At 36.9% G+C, this 8,979-nt stretch overlaps 1 protein-coding gene across 1 annotated transcript in view; it reads left to right on the top strand.

Moving 5' to 3' along the window:
• Positions 1-8,979, top strand: part of sgcz (sarcoglycan zeta) — a gene marked incomplete at its 3' end in the record, with an annotated part of 392,881 nt that overhangs the window by 96,969 nt on the left and 286,933 nt on the right. The window lies entirely within an intron of this gene.

Consider the following 8,979-nt stretch of genomic DNA (forward strand, 5'->3'; position numbering starts at 1 on the left):
GACAAAAGCTTTAAAAAAGTTTTATAGGCGCCTAATTATTTACACATACCAATACTCTGAACCACACACACAAATAGATGCAGAGAATAACATGCTCAGCTTTCATGCTGTAGCACCGTGTTGATAGATTGTTATACAGTTCCATTACGCTGGTTGTATCCTTTACCCATCTTTAAAAAAAAATGTTGTAAGGAGGCAAGGTTTTGCTTCATTTTTTAAGCTTTCTCCACTCATGACGTTTTCCTCGATATTTTTCTTGCACCCTGTCAGCCTCTTATTACACCATCCCTGTCGTTTTTGCTTGACACTCTTCTTTTCCCCTTGTCCCTTGTGAATGCCATTTTGTCAGCCACTTGTCATTTTGCTTACTGGCTTTCCTCGTCTCTCTTTTAGTCTCTGTTCTGTCTCAATTTCAACCCCTTTTAAACTCCTGGAAGACAAATGAGTCACCTCGATTTTATTGAGGTAGATAACTAACAATAAATGCTCATGCGTAGGTGTCTGAATTTGTAATATATTTCAGTAAAAGTGAATAAAGTTAAGATCAGAATTTATCCCTTGCTGTAAACTTATACATAGATATGACTAAATACAATATTAGAAGTATCTGTTACTAGTTTCAACTTTGCAATAATTCTACAATACAAATACAAAACATATTTTAGATATGAAGCCGTTATACTCCTTACCAGTTTATGGAGTTAATGTACCTTACATTATTTACACACGACTTTTTAACATGAAATAGAGTAAAAAGACTGAGCAGGACCATGGATCAAAGGTCAAAAGTTATACTACACATTCATGAAAAAACAACATTTCAGAAAAGATAAAACCTTTGATCGATTAGGCTGTTTTCATCTTCTTTTGATTTAATAGTGGTCAATGAAAAACCTCAGTGAACAACTGATAAGGATTGTAACTGTTTGAAATTGTAGATTCATACTTTTAAGTTGGTAATTCATGCTTGTTAATTTGTGATTTTCTAATTTTAGTTTTGGAAAGTTGTAACTCTGTAACCTGTATTTAGATTTTCTAGACTTGTACAGTATTTTCACAGGTGAAACATCTGGTCTCACATTTGTGTGTCAACTGAAAACAAGAGCTAAAAACAAGTCTTCAATTTATTCATGATTCATATAGGTTAACTTTGTCATTTCACACCATATATCATTTATAATGGTGGATAATGCATAGTAAAATAAAATAAATCAACTTATCCTTTTCTTTACAGACCAGTCTGTCATGATCTGTGTTCTGTGTTTCTTTGTTTTCTCTAATTAATCTCTCTCTGCTTAATGTATTTTAGCTGTCCATAGTTTTCTAATTACCGTAGTGTGTATTTAAGTTCCTATTTGTTCCTTGTACCCTGTTGCAGTCTTTTATGTTAACCTCAAGTTCATTTAAAATATAGTCAGGAATATGTGATAGGTGATAAAGCCTTAAACCTTTGCTTTGCAGTTTTGTTAAGTTTTATTGTTTATTGATCTGCAAAACATTGCTCGACTTGACATTGCTGAAACCATAACAGTGGTATTAAAGACTCATCAAACAACTCAAAATTGATTGTTAAACACATTCAAACACTTTTTTCTCATTCTTGCAAGTACACACAAAGACATTCACGCACACAGGCTTGTGCACAGTCACACATTTTACAGAGACACATATATAGCCCTCATACCGGCATTTCACCACATTCTGTTGTAGTGGTGTTGCACAGCTTTTCAGACACCTCTCAGACAGATTGGCTCCTCATCTTTAAGACAGCTAATAATGAATTTAAAGCTCAGCTCTTGGCTTGGGCATACCTGTAGAAAGCCCAATCCCAGACGATGAAAGAGGCAGACAAACACTATGTGCCTTGGCAAGACATCATAATAAAAAATTAAATAAGTTGTTCTGCTATAAGGATACACTGGCAGCTTTCATAAGAAATGCGTTCCTTCAACAGTGTTAGGTCCTCTAAGGATTGAAAGAAAATGTTTTCAGAGATGCTCAATCAATATCATGAATCTGTGGAATGACAACTAAGCACACATAACATAATGACTCATGCCATACCATATTACATAAGATCTGTTTAAACCTTCCCTGTCAGTATATAGATTTTATTTTAGTATTTAGTTGCATTGACTTATTTGGTTTGGTGAGGTCCCCACGGCCATTGTGCAATAATAGGAGGAAAATGAAGGTAATTTGCCTAAAATGATCTAAATGCAGTGATTTACAGTAAAAAAGCCTTTGATTACTTTTGTACTTTGAAAATCTCTGCAGTCATACATCGATATTTTCTCTTTTTATTTGTGTCTTATTCCAACGTCAATGCCAGATGATATTGATATTACGAGCCAGAAGAACTTTGAAAACAAAGTAGGGGTTTGGTTGTGTCAATTATATTGCTAGTTTTACCCTTGCTACCTTAGATATTCAAAACAATACCAGTGGAAAGGGACATAAACTTTTTAATATTCATCTATCCATCCATTGTCCTTCCCTCATGTAAGATTGGGTTATGTGGTTATGACAAAACAAGTAGCCTTATTGCTTTAATAGCCATGTTTGTAAATTAGCTGTAGATTTTTATTAACTCCAATGAAAAATAAAATGAAATGAATAGTAAAATGAAATTCACTGGATTTTCAGAAATGTATGGTTTTTGCTCTTTTCCTGCTTGTGCTCTGCCAACTTCTTCAAACTTTTCTCATAAAGCGTCATGATTGCCTGCTCAAAATCTTCTTTTGCTCATCTGGAGCTGATGCCTACAGTATGTCAAGCAGTCAGTGGGAGAAAGATGTGGTACACAGAAACACACTCAAACATAAAACCATGCGTGCACACACACAGATGCACACACACACACACACACACCTAAGGACAATTTAGAAACATCAATTAGCCTAACAGTCATGTTTTTGGACAGCGGAAGGAAGCCGGCGTACGGACAAGATAAGTGTAAAGTGGCCACTCCAACATAGTCCTATTTATATTGGTAAGAAGATCAAACAGGTTTATATGGAAGGGAAGGCTTTGTACACAAAATCACCAATTGTGTCAAAAGAGCACTCATTCAAAAAAGCAGAAGGAAGGAATTTTTACAATCACAAAAAAATTAATAAATAAAATAATACAGGTACAAGACATTGCTTACCATCATAAAAACAGAATCATAAAAAAACATAAAGGGGCATTTGTCATCATCAATTTAATCCAAGCTTTCATACACCAATTCCACTAAGTCCCACTGGAATCTGAGGAAACTGGCAACATGTAAAGTTAATGTGCTAGTCTCTGCGGAAGATAGTGGCAACAGGGTTATTCAAAGTGTTAATCCCATGGTTGTGTGTTAACTATCTCTGTGGTTGTTAGTCTCTTGGAACAGCATTTTTCAAACACTGGGAAACCAAAGCTGTAAATTTAGCAGACCCCCAGGAGTGATGAGCCAGGAAAGCGATGGTGGAAGCCCGGTGGGTGGTGGGGAAGAGGGATAGGGGGATTCTAGCGGCATATATGGCTCAATTGTCAAGAGGGGAGACCCAGGAGAATAGCCTTCCACCCACACTTTGCCTTTGCGAGTAATTAAATATTTCTCCAGCATTGCTTCTGATGTAATCAAAGGACATAATATACTGTATGCGTTGGTTAATATGGGCCATGACATGATAAAAAAAAACATGCAACACTAGAGTCTGAACACATAGGCTGGGAGCTCACATCACGAGCAATAAATCCATATTTTAAAACTGTAAAATAAAACAGTGATGTATAGTGAATGAAGAATGCTGCTACATTACTAAAAAAAGTAAAAAGAAGCAAATCTAGCTTGGACTAAGCAAAAATATTAAAAGAAAGCAATTCCTCTGGGATAGGCAAAACAGTACATAAAGTTCTGACAATGCATTCTTTTCATAAACTTAAGAGAAATATCTTTAGTAAAAATAACAAATAGAAAAGCAGCAAAGGGGAGAGAAGAGATAGTAAAAATGAATGTGGAGAAGACACAAAAACTTTAAGCATGATAGATTTCTAAGGGTCAAAAGGGACTAACAGTGTCCCAGAGATATAGAGCAGAAAAGAAGATAAGAAGGTGAGAAACAAGAGATGAGATGGATGTATAAAAAGCTAGTCCTGTGTGCTTGTGCCCCTCCCCCTCCCCCAGAGGACAGTATGATGTGGTAGAGATGAAAGGGGGACTTTGAAGAAGGAGTGATCCTTCCTTCACTCCCTGTAAGAAGGAGGGAAGGGATCAGAGCAGAGGCCCCTGACACAGTAAGAGATGTCAAGATACACACAGTCTCAGTACTTTTCACATTATGCACTTGACTTCTTTTAGAAGCACTTTTGAAGGTAACTTTACAGTCCAATCTGTTTTGCTTTGAGCACAGTTTTCTGAAACTGACCACACGGAGGATTTCTTTCACACATTGGCAGTGGTGACAGCTCTGCTCTGCTGCTGCACATAGAAGTCACATCTCTGACTGCTGCTGGGAAACGGCTTAGGTTAGAGTGTTTTATTAACACCGCACAGCTCTTCCATCCAACTTTATCCCTTTATAAAAACGTCATATTTCTCACAAACCTGTAAAATTAAAACCTCTTGTACGAAACGCCAAAAGTTACCATAAAATTGTCTGCTTTATTCAAGGGCAGCATGGTATGTTTAAGTCAACTTCTGTTGGAAGACTATTGAGATGATAACTGCATTTTCTTATTAATGTATATACTGATTTATAAAACATCTAACTTCTTGGATTCAGGTTCTTTCATTTACAACTGTGGACCAGCTGAATGGTGGATTTTAGGCAAAAACATCAGAACTAGTAGTAAATCCATGCCAAGTCATTTCTTCCTATTAATGCACATTGCAGGGCTTGACCTAAAGAAAGAAAGTAAATCATTTAATCTCGGCAAAATTTTACACTTCCTGCCTAAACAGAGTTTGTGTTGGTATTCAGATATGTATGAAGCTAAAAGAGCAACAGATTATGGCTGATTTATATTTCGAAAATAGGTAGTCTGCGTAGGTGTCGCAGTGAACAAAAAGACATCCCCGCCCCTTCTGCAGAAACTCTGCTGCACCTCTCCCAAATTGTAGGTGACCGCAGACAATGCCTTGGACAGGAGGCCGGCTTGTTTTGTTTTTATGACCGAAATTGAGGAAAACAACTCGTGAAGTTGGACCAGCTAGAAGAGCGATGTGCACGACAACGCTGGGACCCTTTTTCCACCTGGATCCCCACTCTTTTTTGCCCTCACGTCCCTCCTCTGTCTGACAAACTTCCCCCCACTTCCTCATCGCCTCGGCCGTATCTAGACCCACAGCGAATTGAGCATAAATCAAAAATGTCTGCGTCAAGCTCACTGCGACACACTGCTGCAGGGAGTATAACCAGCCCTTTAGACTTACACTGAAAAAGACATTTGGTATTGTAAAATGGTTTAGCTCCATAGAAGTGCAAATGCAGATGGAAACAAAGAAGATATTAGAAAGATTAACCATGGGATTCACATCTTCTTACCTTAGAAATTAGTTTGAGTGCATAAAATGGTAAAAGTTGCCTAAAAAGGCAGTAAGTGGAAAAAAGGCAGTGGGTCCCATTAAAAAAAAAAAAAAACTTGCAAAGCTTTGACATGTGACAGATTCTAAATCAGAGCTAGCCAACACAGTGCCCGCAGGCACCACGTTACCCTCAGGGACCACATGAGTAGCCTGCAGGGCACTTTCTAAAAATACAAGGCGCTTCACACAATGAAGCATTGTGGAGAAAAGAATCTTAGAGAATGAGTTATTCTTTTGAAACTGTAATTTTTACATTAATGCAGATTTGAAAAATCTCCGTAATATATTTAACATTTTCAAAGCAGCACTTTCTGCAACTGGGGAAATAGCAGAATCGGCTTTCCTTAAAATAAGAAAAATAGAGGAAACTCTGAAATTTAAAACTAATGCCTATTTTTCATTTCTGCTCATCTCTTCATCGCTTGGATGCCAAGGCAGTATTTCTAACTTTAGGTTTTTTTCTCAATGAGCAAATTTGGAAAAGCTCCCCTGCTGAGCCAGCAGCACCACTACCAATATATATTACTTTAAATGAAGCATGCCTCATTGAACCCCTTAGGTTGCTCGCTAGCTGACAGGCTCTGTTGATACTTATCACATTAGTTTTATTATTATTAGTAGAAGCTGTAGCATTGTATCAAAAGTTAGATATGAATCTGGGTTGCTGTTTGAAACTTAGTATTCATTTAACCCTTGAAGTATATCAAGAAGAGGTGATCTGATATGTTATAAGTCCTGAAAAAAATCTATTTGTTCACAAATGAAATTAAAACAAGACCTTTTCACCTGAGGACCAAAGTCCTGACTGCCACGCCAGTCATACTCACTTCTGTCAAGGTTTTATAATTCAACCTCTCCAATTTCCACAAGAACACCTTACAAGACACATGGTGTTGACATTAGCATTCAACCTTCTTCATGTCCTAACTGTCTAGTGGTAGTGTGGAGAGTTGAGGGAAAAACGGTGATAAGCTAAATATTTAATTGCTTCGAAATGCCACAGGATAAGGGTAAAAAAAACCCAAAACCTGTGGGATTTTCCACAGGGCTTAGCAAACACAAAGGAATGATTGATAAGGCCAGAATTGTGCAAAATATAATTTTAAGCAGAATGTAATTAAATCTGAGGGAAGTTAAATTATATGTTTAATGGTAAATGGGATTTGATGTCCCCATTGCTGCAACAAAAAGCTGGGTGGAACTGTAATTAGCAAGATTTTCTGTAGAAACGATATGCTTTGTGTCTGTCACCCCCTTGTAGTGCCCTTCATCTCTGTTTGTATCCCATAAGGCGTATGTGAACTCTGCTCCAAATTCTGAATACTCTATTGTGGGGAGTGTTGGCCTAGTGGTTAGAGCAGTGCATTGTGCTCTGAGAAGGTTGCAAGTACCCGGCCTCCACTCTGGGTTCCTGAGCAAGACCCGTAACCCCACCCTGCTCCCCGAGCGCCACACAATGGCAGCCCACTGCTCCCCATGGGGATAGGTTAAATACAGAGGTACATTTCTCCAATGTGAGTTCAATTAAGTTCAATTATATCATAGCCTTCTAAGCTTAAGTAGCCATTAAGGTACAAATATTACTTCACATGGCATTATAGTTGAAGCAAAATATGTGAAGCTGTAGTAAATAAAGGTGAACCAAAAGGTACTATGTCAGCCTTAGGTTTATTGTTTTAATTAATGTATTAATTTGGAGAGTTATTATGTCCACAGCTGTATATTTATTATTTACTCTCCAGATGCACAGTAAGTACATTTTAAAAACACTGTACAGTACAGTATTTTATCTTTTTATTTTCTTAACTCATTAATTCTGTTATTTTTATAGACCTTTTTTAAGGTCCACATTTGTGTGACTTTTTGCTATACACTATGAAAATAAAGTCATTTTCTATTCTATTGTATTCTGTTCTGAATACTCAGAAACAGTGTCTGAGTTGCAAATTTTTAAAATTTAATTTCGATTTATGTGTTTTTTTTTAGCAAAGCACAACAGTCAAATATGTGGGTCTGTTATGCTCTGTGTGTCTTTATGCTGCTCTCTAGTCGGCTACTTAAGGATCCCTTTGGTAATGCCTGCTGTCAATCAGCTCTTTTTTGTCTTCTTCCAATCAGATTAATCTATAATATCTGTCAATCAAAGTCAAACCCCTGGTTAGAGGCCAATGTGCAGATGTTTCTCTTGTATAGATGCAGAAGAGTTGGAAAAAAAATTTGCGAATTGACCAGAAAAAATTGACAAATTAAAAAAAATAATATATATAGTATATAATATATATGTAGTATATATATAATAGACCCGAGTTACCAGACTAGAAATAATTTTTGTGATTTTTGTGTTGTGATGTATCACCAGTTGTGCCCCTCCCCATAAAATCTAGCCATCTTTGAAAACTATCTGCCAACATGCCTGTTTTATTAAGTGTATTTGCAGCCTACAAGTTTTAAATTAACCTTGTTTTAATGGATGAAAAAGGTTGATGAGAGCAAATAGGAGAGATAATGAAGCGCACGCTTGGAGGCATTTACAGTATTCCACATTGAAGGCCTTGATCAAGCACAACACACCATTACCTAAGCCAATGACTAGTATTCAGTGCTTCCTTCTTTTGCATTTGAGCATCAAATGATGTTGCACTTTTAGCCTCCTCCCTGTATCTGTAAGTGTCACACTGGTTATTGATTAAGATGATGTTTTCCAGCATCACCTTTGAATGCAAATCAGGAGAGATTTCACTCCATGTTTTCTTTCTTAGAGAGATAATTACACCCAATGGAGCATTAGACAGAAGATGATGCCACTAAAGTTATTCCAGAGCTGAATAAGTAATCACTAAGTGATTAATGCTACTAAATTCTGTAGGTTAACATATTTTGATGTCAAGTAGATTATTTATACATTTTATCCTGAGATTAAAAAAGACATGTTATTGTCTTGTAGCAGGCCTGGAGTCAGCAGGGTAGAGAGGAGTCCTTTTGTTAAAAACAGGAGATAGTTTCCATTATGACTGTCAACATTTACTGCTGAGTAGGTGACAGTCTCAAGTACATGCAAGCAATTTAGGCAAATCAATATCTCTATTTTAATAACAGACTTCAATAAATCTGCAAAGTAATTCTGTGTTGTGTTGTTTTTTTCTAACAGCTCTATGGGTAAATTGAGGTTGTGTTTTATGTCAGCTCTTGATTTCAGTTGCTTAAGTGAAGTCGATTTCAACAATAAATAACAGAGAAATTATATTTACCGTATTTTCACGACCATAAGGCGCACCGTACTAAAAGGCGCACTCTCAGTTATGTGTCCCATTTCTGTATTTAACACACACATAAGGCGCACCGGACTATAGGGCGCGTTTTTTATATACGGGTACATGTCCTCTACTACCTTTAAATACCTCTACTGCGTATTTAAAAAT

This window comes from Cyprinodon variegatus, unplaced genomic scaffold, assembly GCF_000732505.1.
Source record: "Cyprinodon variegatus isolate N-32 unplaced genomic scaffold, C_variegatus-1.0 Scaffold496, whole genome shotgun sequence".
Taxonomy (NCBI): Eukaryota; Metazoa; Chordata; class Actinopteri; order Cyprinodontiformes; family Cyprinodontidae; genus Cyprinodon; species Cyprinodon variegatus.